Source organism: Gavia stellata, chromosome 21 (genome assembly GCF_030936135.1).
Source record: "Gavia stellata isolate bGavSte3 chromosome 21, bGavSte3.hap2, whole genome shotgun sequence".
NCBI lineage: Eukaryota > Metazoa > Chordata > Aves > Gaviiformes > Gaviidae > Gavia > Gavia stellata.
In genome coordinates, this window is record NC_082614.1 from 16,384,292 (window position 1) to 16,401,801 (window position 17,510).

Consider the following 17,510-nt stretch of genomic DNA (forward strand, 5'->3'; position numbering starts at 1 on the left):
GTAATTCTACAAGGCTAGGATTACCCAAACCTTTCCATTCGCCTGATGATAGAAACCTCTTCTGTGACTTCCAAAAAATTAAGGACGGAAAAGGGTGCTCAGGGGCTGACATTCACCTTCGGTAGCGATGATAAATGAAGCTTCTCAGCTTAATTGTGCCAGGGGACATTGTCACACCCAATTAAAACATTACAGGCACGACACCTGCTGAAGGAACGCTGCTTGGGCCACAGGGTCATGTTCTCCCATGTGAGGAAATGTCACTTCACAGCTGCCCATTGGAGCCTTACCCCAACTCCCAAGCACCACCCGCACGCCGAATACCAGATGTGGGAAGAGGGGTTTGTACACAGGCCTCTCATTATTAACGAACGACTACCAAAGAACTTATACGGGGCAGGCTGGCCCCGGCGGGGCAACAAGCCCAGGGATGGAGGTGGCAATTGCCACTGGCTCCTCAGTGCCCAGCACCGACCCGAGTCGCTTGGGGAGCACCCCAAGAGCACCGGCACCAATTCTGCTGTCGCAGCTTTGTACAGCCCAGCCCAACCACCAGCTGCTTTAGCCTCTGTAACTGAAGGTATAAACCGCCGACAAGGGGACACACCACACTGGAGACATGCGGCTGCGCGGCTGGGGATCCACCGAGCAGGCGCTAGACATGGAGGTTTCTTTCCTTCGGCCAGGGTCTCGCTTGTGGGGCTGCCACAGGGCGCGAGAGTGCTGGGGCCATCGCTCGCTCCATGCTGCATTGCCAGCTGGAGCTCGGAAGGGCTCAGCAACCAGGGCTCAGCACGCTGGACCTCAAACCCCAAGCTTGGCCTGGGAGGGAGATGGCTCATCACTGGACCAGCAGCCAAGCACCTCACCGTCTCTGCCGCGGTGTCCCAGAGGGGGCTGGTGGGAGGCAGGCAGCGATGTGACCTGCCTAAGACCACGGATGAGGTCTGCAGCAGTGCCAGGACCTCCACTCCCCGTCCTGACCCCGTGCCTCCAGAGGCGCCCCGGCCAGCCCTCTGCGTGTCCTGCGGCAGCATTATGGTTTAGCCTTTGGCCCCTCACCATCGGAGGGACACTGGCCCCAGGCTCCTCGTCCGGACACACAGGACACTCTCCCAGCTGTCAGCCGTGCGCAGATCCTGTAGCAAGGATCCCAGCTGGTGCCTGGTTTGGTATTGTTCTTTACGCCTGAATCTCTGCGTGCACTGCCGGGAGCCAGCTCAGGGCAGAGCCGCACGCCAAGGCGGCCCTGTGCCCGGCCCCGGCAGCACTGGCTGTCAGAGTGGGGTGCAGGGGCGCTCGTGGGGCTCAGCGCTGCCACAGAGACCCTTGCAGGGTCCCACTGGGAGGGAGCCGCGCACCGCAGTGGCCCGGGGCAAAGGCGGGAGTGTGGCCCTGATGGGCGCCGTCCCTGGGACCAGCCCCAACCCTGTGGTAGGAACCGTGAAGGGTCCAGTTTAATGAAATCTGAAAGCTGCAGGAGCCACGCATTGGTCTTGCGGGATCGCCGGCCGGTCTGCTGTATGGGAAATGGGCAAAGATGTCAGAGGCGATCGGATCTCAACTCGCCTGCGTGTCAGAAAAGACCTTGCAGACGTGAATCCTCCGAATTTACAGCTCCGTAGTCAAAATGCACCCATATGCCTTCCACATCCAAATTACCATCAGTTGCCAACCAAATCACAGGGGCAAGGGATAAAGTCCGCTCTCCCCTGACCTACTTTTGATATCCACCATCGCCCGCTGATGCCCCAGAGATGGAGCGGGAATGGTTTTAATTCACTCCACTCTTACTAATCTTAATCAGGCTCTGAATGTGATGGCCACTTACTGCATTAAAACAGAGGGTGATGCAGGCTCCAGAGCTGCCCCCACAGCGCTGCATCGCTCCTCTCATTTCATGGCCGCGCTGCAAGTGCTGCACTGCAAGCTACATCCAGCCATCGGCTCCAGACCAGCTGCTGAGGAACCAGAGAAGAAAGATAAGCCATCCTCTGCCACGGTGCCTACAGAAAACTGCTGGAGCTCAGTATATAAAAGGAGACTCTAAATATTATTTTTGGTAGGGATTTTCATATGAAAAAGTAAAACACCATAAATCAGGCACAATGCTACAATCAGCACATACTTGTGAGTAAATGCATCCTGTAGTACATTTCAGTGTAAATTATAGCCATTTGATTTAGGCTTTGCTGCACAAAGCCATATTATTTAAATTCAGCCAGAATTAAGTCCACTCCCATTGCTACACATTTATAAAACATATTCATGATTATTGTCATAAACTCCTGAGAACTGGCTGTTGAGTTATTTTACCACATCATCATCCATAGTAAACAAGACTGATTTTACATTTCTCTCTTCTTTCCTGACAATCTGCTACAAAACGCCTTGCAGAATTAATGTTGAAGTTATGACCAGATTTCCTCCAGCAAGTGCAATAGTACCTATACCCAGTACAGTAAATGCCAAACCTGTGCACAGCCAGCAGCTTTAAGCTCCACTGCCAGACCCTGTGCGAGGTTCCCTGTACCCGCTCCCTCCCTCCCTCTCCCTTTCTCTCAGAAAAATATCAGCTGGTACAAGCACAGAGGCCTGAAGGCTTGGAGGAAAGGAGGGGACCCCTCCCTTACTGGCAGGTAGTTCTCCAGGCAAAAAGGGATTTATTTGTACAACGAAGAAGAACGACTGGGAACTAAAAGAGAAAAATCAGGATTCTACACGGCCAAAGCCCTGGTTCCCCGAGATTCTCTGTCAGGGCGGTGAGTCCCGCTGGGGGCCGGCTCTCCCAGTCTCTGCAATAATTTGCAGTTCTTCTCAGCACTACCCTGCTTCACCCCAGCAAGCAAGTCTCTCGTTGCGTGAATCAGCACGGCTGCCTGCGCCATACAGGGAGCGGATCGGCCGGCACACCTCGGGCACCCACGCACGGCAGTCCCAATTCCCAAGCCTGAACACCCGCCAGCGTAAGGGAGTGGCCCCGGGGGCAGGCTGGCTGATCTCCCACCTCCGAAGGGCAGATGGGCTCCAGGAGAGAAAAATCAAAGGAAAAGGTAAAGCTATGGGATGTGTTTCCGTGCAGGATTTCAGGGGCGGTGTCTCAGTGTTGTGAAATGGCACCCTGTAACGGTGGCACTGGCAGTGTCCCCGTGTCCTGCCTGCCAGCGCACACCTGCCCGATGGGCAGTCACGGGCGTCCAGCCTGGAGACAAAGGACTGGGATTAGAGTGTCCTTGGTTTCTTTTGGTACCGAAAGAGTTTACTTTAGATGCAGAATTTCTGATTTGTGAATCATTTTCTGTTCTCCATGCAGAACCCATGACCTCTTCAGTAGAAACCGTAGAGACAGGAGTGAGTCACAAAGTGCGTTGCAGTTTTAAAATTTTCTGAGTTCACCAGAGAAAGTCATGACGTATCTGACGGGAATAGTAAAAACTCCCACAATTATAAAACTGACCAGTGCCTCTTTTCCTCCCCGCCACGATGGCAGTGTTCCTCCACTGGCCTGGGAGGATCAGTCACTTGCTGACTTACTTGTCTAACTAAATTAATGTTTTACATTTCTCCTCGAGTTTGCAAACTTTTAAAAAATTAATCCCATCATTTCAACAAGTGTAACAACTAAATTATCATCTTTACATGATTAAAGTCTCTGCTGCGTCTTTTCTTGGCAAACATTACATGCACATAATTTTACTAAATGTAATAAACCAACCATAGAACTATTAATTTTAGCATGGTATTCATAACAATTAGAAACGCATGAACCTTAAAATGATAAAAACTGAAATGAATACCAAAATAGCATGAAACACAAGAATCCAGCTCCTCAAACCAGGGAAATGGATATTACTGCGTGGTATCCCAATATCCATTTCAGGAGACAAAACAAGCACCACCGGGGATCCGCCCTGCTCGCTGGGGTGGGTTCAGGCTGTGCCCTGCTCCCCAGGGAGGAACCAGCAGTGCCCAGGGCAGGGGCGTCACCCCAGTCCCTGCCACCCCCAGCCCCCCTGCTCCTGCTGACCCCGCCGCCCAGCCCTGCCCGCCACGCGCCAGCAGCGGTGGGAGAAAACCGGCATTCCCCAGAGCCTCGCACGACGGCGGCACCGACGGCGGCACCGACGGCACGGTGCTCCCCAGACCAGCTCAGCCGGCACAGTAGACGGGCTGCAGCAACGAGCGTGTCAGTCCTCAGACCAGGGGTGCCGGGGACTTCGCTCTGAAACTGTCCCAGCCTCAGAACCGCTGGGACAAACCCCACTTCTCCCTGCAGGTGGGCTGGGTGCTCGCAGGGGGCTCGAGCTCTCCTTGCATCAGGGGGCTGCCTTTCCCCACGGCCCCCACCTGTGGTGCCTGTCCCCCCCACCTCTCCAAGCTGCCAGCGTTGGTGCTCCAAAGACCTGGAAATTATTCCTCTTAACTCCAAAGAATGACATGAGTGAGAAGCTTCACAGTTTTCTTTTCTTTTCCTCTTTCAGCAGCTGAATTATTTCTTTTTTTTTTTTTTTTAAAGGCAAAAAACTAGACATTAAGTTTTTGATCAAAAGCCAAAAACAACCTTTGGTATCAAGGCATTCTTGAGCTGCTTTGTTTATAGATACCAAAATACACACACCATCCCACACTGCTGTAACCACTTAGAACATAAAACACTTCCATAAAGAGCAGCCTGTTGTTACAAATCACACACTGCTGCACTTCCGAGGCAATAAACACCCAGGAGCAAGCGGCCAGGCTGGAGCAAGGCTTTCTGCGGGATGGCACGGGAAAAGGCACTGCCATGGGGATGGCGAGGGCCGAGCCGAGCCCTGCTGCTCGCCAGCTTGCTCTGCGTGGAGTGTCCTAGTTTAGAGAATTCCTGACGGACTGGACGTTTCTGCATTTCCTTTCCCATTATCGCTGATTGCCAAAATATTTGTGCAGTGATGGAATTTGCCTGCCAGAACTAGAGCAGGAGGAGGGAGCTCTGCTTTCGTCTGACCTTGAGTCATGGTAGGTTCTGGGTCCCCGACTTGAACTACTGGAGCTGAGCTCTGGCAGGAGCCCAAAGCTCCTCATGAGAAGAGCCCAGCTGGGCTCTGCCTCCCCTGCTCCCGGGAGGGGATGGCGGGAGGGCTCCTGCCTCCTCCGGGACAGAGGGAGCTGATTGAAGCCACCAGAATGTTTCCACTTTGCCTAAGCACACTAGGAAACTTTTGGAGAGAGACTATTTTAGCAAAATATGCTAAGTGCCTCCAGATCGATGCCTGTGAGTAGGGAAAAATCAAATAGCTTTGCCATCGTAAACAGCAGAAGGATGGCAAACAGAGGAGTCCAGTGAGCAGTGGGACAAACAGGAAAGACTTGGAAATTTCCAGGGTATTGTTTGAAACTCAAGACAGAACATTCTGATCTACTTTTTCTGTTTTGATGTTACATTTCATGTTTTAAAACACTCTGTGCCTTTACAGAAACACTGCAAAGACGTCGAAAGAATTCAAATACACCAACTGCTCTTTATTTGGCTTTCCTTAGTTACTTCTGATTAGCCACATTTTCATCAGAATGGGAATGAAACATTTAAAGACAGATGCACGATGCCACTTTGCTAGTTACAGGGCCCGCATGAAGGACAGGGAAGTTCTCCTCCTCTGGCAGAAGGTACGGCAGCTTCCAGTTGTGGCTTCACTACACAGGAGGGCACCGCGCCCCAGGTCGGAGGCAGGGACCCCAGAGCACGGCAGCAACACACTGGGGCATAATGTTTTGTTTATGAGAACAAGCATGAACTTCCCAACTGAATGGCGACTCATTTTCTATAGAAGGGGCATGAGACAGATCAGCTGTCTCTGGCTCACAGGACGCCGGGAAGAAGAGACACAGCATGCCTGCTGCCTCCTTGCAGAAGGAGGTTCAAAGGTACAAGTGCGCTTTTCAAGGCACAGAGCGGTAGCCAGCACCTGCCCAGAGCAGCTGCCCCATGCAAGGTGTCGCTGGCTTCTGCTGCTAACTTTGGATAACCACGGGCAGCCTGCTGCACTCGCTCCTGCTCGCCAGGCTGGCTGTGCAGTAACACCCCGCACGGGGGGACGGCAATACCGCTGTGGCAGCAGCACCCAGACCTTCCCCACGGGCACAGGCAACGGACCACTGGGAAACAGACGGCAGCCCCCCAGCAGTCACCCCCCCGCAGTCACTCCCAGGCTCACACATAAAATCTTATCCATGACACACCATTTCCAGTGCCACCGCTCCTGCACAGGGTCTGTCTTCCTTCCCCGCTGGGCACACAGCTTGGCTGGTCCCCTGGACCCAGCGAGGCTTTGAGCCGCCCTCCGAGGGCTTTAGATCTGAGGACACCGGGGGTCATGGCTCTGTTGCAAACATGTGTCCTGGACACTTGTGATGATTTTGGCAACAGAAATGGCCTAAATATTTGTTCAAGAGTAGTGAGTGTCTTTGTCTCTCAGGCACAGAGAGACTTTTCTTCTGCGTCTGCTTAGCCATTTATACTTCTTTGTTGCTGCCAGTTGGAAGCTGCAGTTTGCAAACCAGAGCAGAATGAATTTTAATTCAGGCAGAGGAGTGCATTGCTGAGCCCAAGCCCTCAGATTCAGTTTGCAATATATGCTAACCACTCTCTCCCCCAATGTGCCTTAATGGCAAGGTAGGTTCCCACTCTGAACTCAGCTCCGAGCCTGTGCTCTTCAGAGCCTCCCGCCGCGCTGTGCCCATCCTGGGGAGCTTTCGCTGTCCTCCTCAAGTGGATGCTCTGCTCTCCCTCCAAGGAACAAAGCTGTTCCTCTGCACTGGCGACTGCTGCAGTGCACTCCTGGCATTTCAGCTGAGCAATTTCCATGGTTCCAGCATTTTGAGTGCATAATATAAGCTTCATTCCTGGCTCAAATTTTAAGTAAATGGGCATTTCACTGTGCCAAACAGTTAAGGGAGGTAGATCAGATTCATTCATCTATCTAGTTAGATAGTCATAGTATTTGAAAGTATTATTATGCTCCTAGGAACATGCTCTTGTGGCTTACCACCGGGCTTAGGAGAAAGGTGGGAGAGTGCAAAAATCCTCTCTTATGGTCACTGCACATGTTCCACGTCCTCAGGCTGAAGAACAGGACGTTAGAAGGACAGAAGTGGCAGATCAGGCCATCTTACAAGGCATCTCATCACAATAGGCTTTACCCAGCTCTCCTATACTGGGGGAAAAAACAGGCTTTTCAAAGATAGATGCAGGCCCGAAGATGACATCCCACCAATGACCAGCCAATGCTCTCCCTTTAAATGACATGCTGTCAACGGATGAGCTTCTCCTGCAGCCAGTGCGGGCAGGGAGGGCAGCGGGAGGCTGGAGCCGGGCAGGACGTGACAATTATTTGTACATTCTACGCTCTGGAGAGTTTTACTTTTTATTGTCTAGCCCTTCAAACAGATATCGGAGCTGTCAAAATATAAAGTCTCTTGACGATAAAAATACTTTGCAGAGGAGGTCCTGAGGCATTCCTGTGTGAAATGCCCTGGGAGTTGCAGGAGGCTGAGGGTCAGACCTGTCCCTGGTCCCTCCCTGGAGCTGCGCTGAACAATTAGTCTCAAGTGAAAATCAGCCACAGAAGTTCAGATTTTTTCTTCCTTCTACTTCCACAGATCACCTTCTGCTCTGAACATGGAAACCATATGGCAGACAGGTCCTATCCCCTGCCAAGAAATTCCTGCTTGATGAGATCCCTGTAGCTATCACTGAGGCTACATGGGCTTCCAGCAAGGGAGTTCAGTTTCTGCTTCAGACAAACTCTCCAAGCAAGCTGGGGAGGAAGAGCAGGGTCCGAGGTGCCAGAATCTGTGCTGTAGCTGTTGCCTGTTGAGAGTAATTGCCCTCAGAGGGAATATTGTTGTGCTTAGATCTTCCTCTCTGGCCCTCCAGCTGATGGAGGCTGTGAAGCTAGCCCTGCTCCACTCTGCTGCAGGCAACAAGGGACTCCTCGGATGGAGGCAGGGATCCGGCTGCAGACCCTCTTCTCCATCCGAGGGGCATGAGTGGAAGGCACGGAGAGCGCTTCCCCCTGCACTAGGGAGCTCACGCTGCACAAGGCAAATATTTTACCCGTGTATGTGGTCCAGGCTTTGAAAACACTGAGAATTTTGCCTTCCCTGACTGGCGAACAAGTCACACGAGTGGCCAGGTTTAGAGAGGAATAAATTCCAAAATTCAACCACATGTTGGGAAGCTTCATCTAAATACTGTACAAATCCATAGAATAGCCCAAGACAGGGAGGGATGATTGCAAGAGGTGGAAAAGTATATAACAAACCACCCAGAGTCAACTTTGATCAGCGCACGGCACCCACACAGCCAGTCTTTATGAAGACCGAAGCCTGCACTACCCCAGCTTCAGTTCCTCCTCTAGTACAAGTACCATTTCTCATGCTGGATTTTCTCCTGAAACAAGTGCTGCTATGGGAAGGAGTGATGTGGATGGAGTGATCATTGGCTTGAGTGATTGCTTTGTGAAAAGGATGGGGTCTGATGCATGGAGAGGCTGGTATCAGGGGATCAGTGTCTCTGCACAGCGTACCGGCTCTTATCTACATCCGTGTCTTGTTTGCGGGGTGTTGGTGATGTGCATCCATTTATCAGAGAGAAAATTATTTGCAAATACAAGTGCTGGCAAGAAGGAATCATGAACGAAAGCGATAACAAATGAAGACACAGCCTCTCCTCAGACACATCCTCGGCCTGAACCCGAGTCCTGCCTTGCTACCAACAGCTCAGGCTGCTGCACAGGCGCGAGCAGAGCCCTGCCCCAGGGCAGCGTGGCAAGGCTCGTGTAGCCGGGAGCCTGCAGGACAGGGGGCTGCCTTGGAACTGAGCCACCAAAGGCACAGACGCCCCGGGAGACGGGGGGACCCAGCGGCCAGAAATGGGCCCGGGGAGCCCCGTGGGAGCCTGCAGCCGCAGCCTGCGTCCGCGGCCGGGCTGAAGGAGGGTTGCTTGTTCTGAGGCCCCCCCAGTTTGAGAGGGATGCCCACGAGGCCAGATACCGGCCCCCAGCTCCAGTTCCCTTGGGGACACCCAGCATACCAAAATGAGCAGCAATGCCCCTCGAGAGCAAAAGCAGAGGGGAGCAGCGCCTGGTCCCCACAGCAGCAATACCAGGGTCCAGCCTGAGGCCCCACCAATAGCAACCGGACCCAGCACAGAATTGGGGCAGTGCCCCAGCAGCGCTGAGCCCCTGCCTGTGTCCCTGCCCACTGCCTCTCCCGTGTCACCCTTCTGCCTGCGCTGGGAGGCAGCCCTGCAGGGAGTGCCCACCGGCAGCGGCTGGCATTACCCCCACATCTTTTGCTGACTCAGAACTTTGCAGGAGTATCCCGTCACCAGGGGCTGGGGATCCCCGCCTTGCTTTCTGGGGGGGGGGGGGGGTTACCTTGCATTTAGCTCCTTGGTGATGCATCGTGTTGGCTTGTGACCATTGAACCAGGAGATTCACAGCTCTGCCCTCGCTGCTTCCAACAATACCAATCTCCATGTCATCTGCAGAGGCTACCAGCAAAGGTTTTTATCATCACTGTTGTTAAATCACACATTAAATCATGTCAAAATGCTTCTTGGGAACGCTGCGGGAAGCGACACTGCCATTAATGACCATACTTTGAAATCTGTCATTAAGCCAATTTTTAATCCACGTAATATGTGCTATTAGCTACAGGTTCTCTGGGCAAAATGTCAAACACCTTCAAAAAATTGAAATACACAGCACCAACTGCATTACACTTCCTAACCAGGCCCACAATTTGATCATACTGGACCATTCATATGTTTTTTCCCATCAAGAGCTACCTATCCCTGCTTTGCACAGCACTGTTAGATCAGCAAGGGAATGTATGCATGATGTTGGGCCGTTGTTGTAATTAACAGTTTGTTCCTGCAAGGAACTCTGAGTTTCTGTTCCCAGGCTGCCCTCTGCTTTCCCGAGCGGACAGGATCTCCCCGGGGTTTGGGACTTGCTCACTCCATGCATCCCGCTCCTGCACAGCACAGTGTGCCAGACACGGCTTTAAAGCAGTTGTGTAAAAGAGCCCCAGCGCGGTTAATGGCAGGGAAAACTTGCCAGCAGACAGATCCTAAATAAAATATATAGAACCACAGTGAACCTTGCACTAACCTGGTGAGTGTACTATAAAATCCTACTTATTAGTCGATCATAGGAGATCGATAGTCTTCACAGACACCTGTGGCTTTTGGCCAGCCGAGGCAGTGGCTGCCAGGGCAGAGATCACGGGACACCTTGGGCAGCGCCAAGCCTGGGAGCACAGGCAAACGCTGGCCAAATGCTGGGCAAACCCTCCCCAGCATGCCAGGGAGACACTGCACAACTGCAGCAAGAAACACAAGACACTCGAGGGACCCCGTGGTGTGAAGGCAGCGGGCTCTGAGCAGCAGACAGCACTTTGCACTCATAAACCCTCAGATTTAGTGGTCTTGTTACTTACTCAGGTCTAACACTGCCCAAGCCATTTTGCCTTCCCAGAGCTCTGCTCTACTACTTCACCCGGCACAAATGAGGTTAACAGTATGGATGGAGAACTATTTCAAGAATATAACCTCTACAGAAACTATGGGGCTGGATCAAACCCCGTTCCTCTTGCCCCGAGCTCCCCACTAGCAGCATCGCTGCCAGTGGTCCCGGGGGAAGCCAGGAGCTGTGCAGAGGGGAGCAGCAGAACAGCCTGGAAAAAGGGAAATACACTCTTTACCCCAAATTCCCAAGGCTCTTCTCTGTCCTGAAGATGCAGTTATTCACTCTGCCAAAACTCCTGGTTTTATTTGCACTGATACCTCTAGTACAGTTTTCCCTGTTTCTTACAAAGCCACGGCTTTCTCTCCCCTTTCCCCCAGCACAGGGTGGGTAATGCTGGCTGTCCAGGAGCATCAAACCGCTGCTCCATGCTGACATACAGGGAGCCAGCCATCACCACACTCAGCAAATTAATTACCATTACACCAACCACTGACTGTCAGCTGGGGATGGCTGCAGGTCCTGGGAGTGGGGGTGTCCCCGCGTTCTCCACTTCAGGGGAAAAAGGTGAAATTTTGCATCATACAAGTGACTCTCATTTTAAGAGGAGGAATTGGCTTTTCTTCCAGAATTTCCCACATACATTTGCTGTCATTTGCCACAGTCTAAGCTGTCACCTTTCTGGCCTCCAGCATGACAGTGGCTCATTTTCCCTGACCTGCCCCAGGCAACACCCGGACCCCCAGTGCCGTTTAGTCGCTCTCCCCAACAGCTTCTGTTGGTCCATGGTGCAGAGGCCAAACCGCGCCCGACTGGTGCTTTCGGCGGAGGGTCTGGGCCACCTCCTGCCTCCCCTCCCTCACCCAGCTGAGGCTATGCTGCCATTGGGCTGATTTTTGGGGGGTGCCTGTGCTGGGGGCAGGACCGGGCTGCCGTTGCACCCACCTGCACTGGCATGGGTCTGCAGCAGCTTCCGGGGGTCCCGTGCCGGCAGCCGTGGTGCAGGGCGCAGCCACCCTCCCTGTCCCAGCTCTCCCGAGGGAGCTGGCAGGACCACATTTGCTGAAGAGCTGGGAAGAAAATCAATGAACGTGGTGCCGTCAAAACAGATTCTGGCGGAGCCTGCGCCATCCTGAAGTGCATATTACTTGGGACTAAATTGTTTTCCTTATCTAGCAGTTTGTCCTAAGGAGCTGGACTTAGCCTCCCAGCGAACCCAATAAGTCTTTCGGTTTGACTGGAAACTCCACATTTTTCCTTTTTAGAAAAATGTCACAGACATTCCTCCGTTTCATTACTCTCTGCTGCTTCTCCTTTCCCTCCTATTAAAGCTCCAGCAAGGGGAGGCTGAGCCGAGCGCCAGCCCAGAGCTGGACACAGGCCCAGACTGTCTGGACGTGGCTCAACAGTGGAAAGACCTATTGTTTTGCTTGGCAGGCTACTGGTATTTTTCCTTATGCCCAGAAAGGCTGCGCCAATTTACAGCCCGTGACCTGGGGAGGGGGAGGAAGAGCCAGACTTGCATCCCACCCTTTTCCCCTCCAGTAATCTCAGTCCGTGGAGGCACCGCACGCCCTCCCGTTGGGCAGGGAGCATCATGCTGAAAATTAACCCCTATAGCCAGAGCAGCAGTCCTCCGTCCCCCCCAGGTATCCTGTGCCCCTCACTCCGGTTTATTGTCCGGCAGGGATCTGATCCTGAACATAACCCCAGGGAGGAGGTTGCCTCCCTGGCTCCAGAGCAGCCTCCCCAAGCCCTTCCCCGGCCCCCTGGGCGCCCCGGGGGATGGCTGGCACGTCCTGCTCCTGCCCGGACAGAAATCCCACCAGCGCAGCCCCCCCGATGCTATCTTGGTACTTCCAGCGCCGGGGCGAGCAGGAAGCACAGGGCTGTGGGAAAACTAAACAAGGAAGTTAGCCGAGGTTTCTCACACCACCGAGCAGGTTTGCTCCCTTCTCATTCAAAGTGCTGGGCACGAGTTCAGGTCAGGACTTGCCTTATCACGAATTGTTTCTTCCAGGCCCCGATACCATCAGCAGCTTCCACCGTCCTGCTCCTGCAGCATCCTCGGGCTGAGCCACAGCCCCATGCTGGGGTGGCTGCAGCAAGGCTCTCTCGAGGCCCGCGCCTGTGTAAGAGACGAGGCTTGTTCCTAACAGTCATGCCATAGTGTGCTGCAGCACCCTTTCTTACTCGGTGTGTATCACGCATCAACATCTGGGGGATCTTTAGGCAGTTTCTGTGACACGACCAGCGCACAAGCTCTTCCCCTCCTCACCACTTGAGCCAGCGCCATCAATCTGCTTGGCCAGTTGTCAGCGGCAGGAGTTGTGGGAAGCGATCCACACGCCATCACCAGCATCAGCCTGAGCTGCAACACCCTGCCGCCAGACGAGGCCCTGCGCTGCAGAGAGCGGCTCTGATCAAGCTCACCTTCTGGAGGCAGAGCCAGCTCCCGGCACATGCCAGGCTTTTGTGGCACGCAGCGCCTGGTACTGTCAGGAGCCCGAGCAGGAGCCCATGGGCTGGCGGCTCCTGGACTGCATACACGTGCCGGGCAGGCGAAGCCAAAGCCGAAGCCGGCCCTCGCACCACAAAGAGCAGCGGCGGTGCAGGGACTGTGACACAGGGGGCTGGCTCGTACTCCCTGCATTCGGGGGAGGGAAGGAGCTGTCATTCCATACATGCCAAGTCTGCCGATATCCCGAACCTGCTCCAGGAAAGCTCCTTTTGGGGCATCAGAACGGGGAAAAAACTCAACATTTCATCAAGACCTTGCTCCCGAGCCCTCTAAGACTCTTCCCACCCCAACTTCTGAATCGCCATTTACCCTCCTAAGACAGGAATCGCTGCAGTGCTTTAGAAAACTGTAAAGTCCTGCACTTTTGCAGCAAATCACCTCCCTGGGACTGGGTGAGGTTTCCAGGCCTGCCCTCTTATCCAACAGCAGGGACAATGCTCAAAAAAGGAAAAAAGGAAGGAGTCAAGCAGAGGGCTTGTTTAGTTCATGCGTCCCTACAGCTTTTCGCATTAATTCTCCTCTTTCCTCCCAGGCCTCTGCTTGCCAAACACTTTGCACCACAAGCCGGGCTGTGCTGTGGCAGGCAGCATGGAAGGCAAAGCCCCATGAGCCCAAACTGCCGCTTCCCCTGTCCTGCAGCACGCACTGGTAGTTGCTCACAAAATCCGGGTTTAAAGGTGAGCTGAAGAGCAAGTGTGAACCTGAGCCAAGTCCCTCAGTCCACACCAGTTCCCGTCTCGTCCTCGGGCCCGTGCTCTCCCGTGCCCCAGGCTCACACCGTGTATCTGCCTGTCACGCAGCTTCTGCGGGGTGCCTGGCATGGCCGGTAGCATCGCACTGCCCACTGTGCCAGTGGGGACTGCGGGTGCGGAGGAGCCAACGGACCTGTGAGGAGGGAGGTTGGGTTTGGACCCTGCCCTGGAGAAGCCCATCAGCCCTCACCTCCTACAGCCAGAGCCTGAGGAGATGAGACGCCTCACCTGGATGCCTGCAGCACACCCACCTGCGGGGCAGCGGGAACATGCCCGCTCCTCCCGGGCACGCTCTCGGGAGCGAGGCAGATGGCTGCAGCCTGGTCGCCATCCAGCGCAGGGTGCAAATTGCCTCAGCAAGAGCCGTGAGCTGGGCATGCCCAGGCTGTGGGACCACCAAGCATGCACAGCACACCAGGGAATCTGTTTCTCTGGTCCTCTCTGTTTTTTCACGGACAGAGTGGGAGTAGGTAATCCAGAGTAGGGGATGGCAGAGCAGTTGTTAGTACAAAGCTTATCTTGCAAGTGTTGTTTGATTTTATGCTGGAAATGGTCCTAGAATCTCGCAAATGCAAACTAACTACAGAAGAGTAGGACTGGCAGACTGACTGCTCCAAGGCTTCAGCCGAGGGCTGATTCCTAATCCCCGTCTGTGGTTGCATCCAGCAATCACTCTGGTCCTCGGAAGCTGCATCTGAATGCCCGATCCCTGGGAAACTCTCCTGGGGGGTGCTTTCCACCACACAAAGGCAAACATGGCAGATCTTTGAAACCTGCCAAATATTTAGCAGGATGATGACGACAACAAACCCTAATTATTGCTCAGGTTCTGTGCTCCATCTACTACATTTCTACAATCTACACAAAAAACCCCAAACGGTCTCAGACGGAGGCTTCCATGACCACAGATATGGAGGGAAAGGAAGGGAAGCTGAACGACAACGGGGCTAATCAGAAAGGAAATGGCCCTTGTAACTCAGCCAAGTCAAACTCTGATTGTCTCTTGGATTTAAAGTGCTGCTGAAGCAGGAAAGCTTTTTAAGAGCACACACAGTAATTGCCTTGCAAATAGGACGGTGCTGGGCTTTCCTCCTCAGCTTTGGAAACGACATAGCAGGATGCAATACATGGCTGTCAAAGGTCACAGAGAGGTGATTTGGCACCCAGTAGAAAGCCCATCTGTCACCTCTGCTAATTGAGAGTCCCTCTGAGGTCTCCTGAAGTACCTGCTCACAGTCCCCTGAGCCCCAGCAACGCGGTCCAGGCAGGGCAGGACACCCCGGCGGGGCTGCGCATCAGTTCTCAGGGGTTGCATCTCCCCCAGTTTTTTTTCTGTGGTCCTTTAAGAGGTGATTATTCATCTTTCCGGACTCTCTGTCACACCTCATGGCTGCAGGACTGCAAAGCTGCTCTTGGCATTTCCATCTGTATTATTGCTGGCCAGGAACCCAGCTTCCAGTCTGGCCCCTGCCCCTGCCTCTGACTCCTGAGAGAGTGGAGGCTCCTGCTGGGGACTGCTCCAGCTGTGGCAGAGAAAATACTTCAGAGGGATTGTTTTCTCAAACCTTTCTATTGCCGGTTATTTTGATGCCACGAGTCATCCCTGCGACAGGGAGGGAGAGACCTCCCTTCCCCTTCAAAGGATATCCATGCTTTGTCGGGAGGCTGCTGGGTGCCAAAACAGACCTCATGGAAAGCGGGTCAAGGGCTGCTCCTCTAATCAGGGAGGTCCTTCCTTTCCTTTTCCAAGGAAACTGGATGCATTGGCAGCAATCTGGACGACTCGCACGAGAAACTTCACTGGCTTCAGAGGCAGACAGCTGCGCAAGATGGAAGGTGTCGGACATTTCTTGTCCTCGGAGCAAATTCCCTTCAAATGATTCAGTTCTGCCTACAAGGTATGGACAAGCCCAGAAGAGTTGAGGACGCTTTCAGCTGCAAGCCCCAAGTCTTTCATCACCATTGCAGCTGAAATTACACCTCCAAACCTCCAGCAGCCAGTGAGCTGCTCAGAGGGCCCCACTGCCCAACAAGCCCTGGGCCCAGCAGCCCGTTGGGTGGCGAACAGGAGGCAGCACTTGGGAGGGCCCAGGGATCGTCCTCATCTGTGCTCTCTGGGGCAGCCATGGAGTTGAGCAAGCGAGGCTGCGCAGGAAGGCACGCAGGGAGTCAGTCCAGGGCGATGACAGGCTTAAGTACGTTGAAACAGGGAAAGAAAAAGTCCCATATTATGCCAGGTTTCCAGCTCAAGCCTTTGTTGCAGCTCTTGGTCTGCTCAGCGCAGGGAGGAGGGAGAGAAGGGCTGGGGCCACGCGGGGCTGGAGGTGGCTGCTGAGCACTCAGCCCCAGAGCCAGGGCATGCACCATGCAGCCTGGGCAAGCCCAGAGCCAGAAGCCCACCCCGCTGTATCTCAGGGGTGCTTGTACTCAGGACCCCCTCCAAGGGGTCTGGGTGGTCTCCTCGTCCAGGTCACAGCATGGCACTTCTCCCCCGTGGGAGCACCCTGCTCAGCACAGCCCCTGTTTGCATCGCAGCCTCCGCCTTGCCTGGCTCAGGGGCCACGGAGTGTGCGTAGCATCCTGCTGCCTTTACCCCAGCCCTGCAGGGGCAGGGGGAAACCTGGTGGCTCATGACCCGCCAGGCACCTGGAGCAGCCACACCGTGAGCTCCCCCTTCCCTGCCAAGTAAAGAGTTAAGGGGCTGGGAGGAGAGCATCTAGCCAAAACACGCCTAGCAGCACTGGAGGAGCGTGACTAACCCTGCACAGCCGCTGGTAATGCGAGCTGGTACCATGTGCACCCCAACACAGGGGAAGGCGCTGCCAGCACCTAGCCAGTGTGAACACGCTAATTTGGTGTAATTGCTTCAGAAATGGGATAAATAAGGAAGCAGCAGTGAAGCCAATGACACCAGGCACGAGTAAACCCCAGTCTTGCAGACCAGCTAACTTTATTACCCGTAATGATTTGCCCTCCAGCTGATTGTTCAGACACACCAAGGGGGACGCACCTAGGGCTGGGCTCTTCTCAGCTGAACTGCACGCTCCCATCTGCTGCGGCCACTGAGGGAGCTCTCCCAGGCACCGCCAGCTTGGCCAGTTACAAAGGATTTCAGCCCCCTTTGGAAGAGGCAACACCACGAACAGAGTTTTCTCGCTCACCCATGTGCTCACCCACTGGGTCCACATCTCCGAGGGGCAAGACCATCGTGCTTGGTCACAGGGCTCTGCCCTGGCCTGACATCAAAGCGCGGTGCCGCACTCAGGAGCGCCCCAAAAGGCTGAGCTGCTCCACAGGGACAGGTCTGCTACAAAGCAGGCTGAGAGTTGGGGTCAGATGTCTCTATCATCTGCAAAATCCAACTCTCCTGTTCATCACACCAAAGCAGAACCTCTCTCAGGAACAAAGGATCTTTCCATTTGCATATGGGCAGCCCCAGGTTTTTTGTCTGGGTGTTCTGGGAGGTCAGCTGTAGCTTTCAGAATAATGACTAGCACAAAGAAATGCTGTAAGTATATTCAAAGAAATGCTGTAAGTATATTCATATGTACACATAGGAAAACAAATTGTGATTTTCAACATCAAAGATCAAATAATATTCCAGTTACAGCTAATTACACACTCCACAAGTACAAAGGGAGTGGTGTTGTTCCAAGATCCTTTTTCCTTGATTTACAGTGTGCATTGGGATTTCACGCCCGACTTTGTCATACACTGCATTATCTTTTT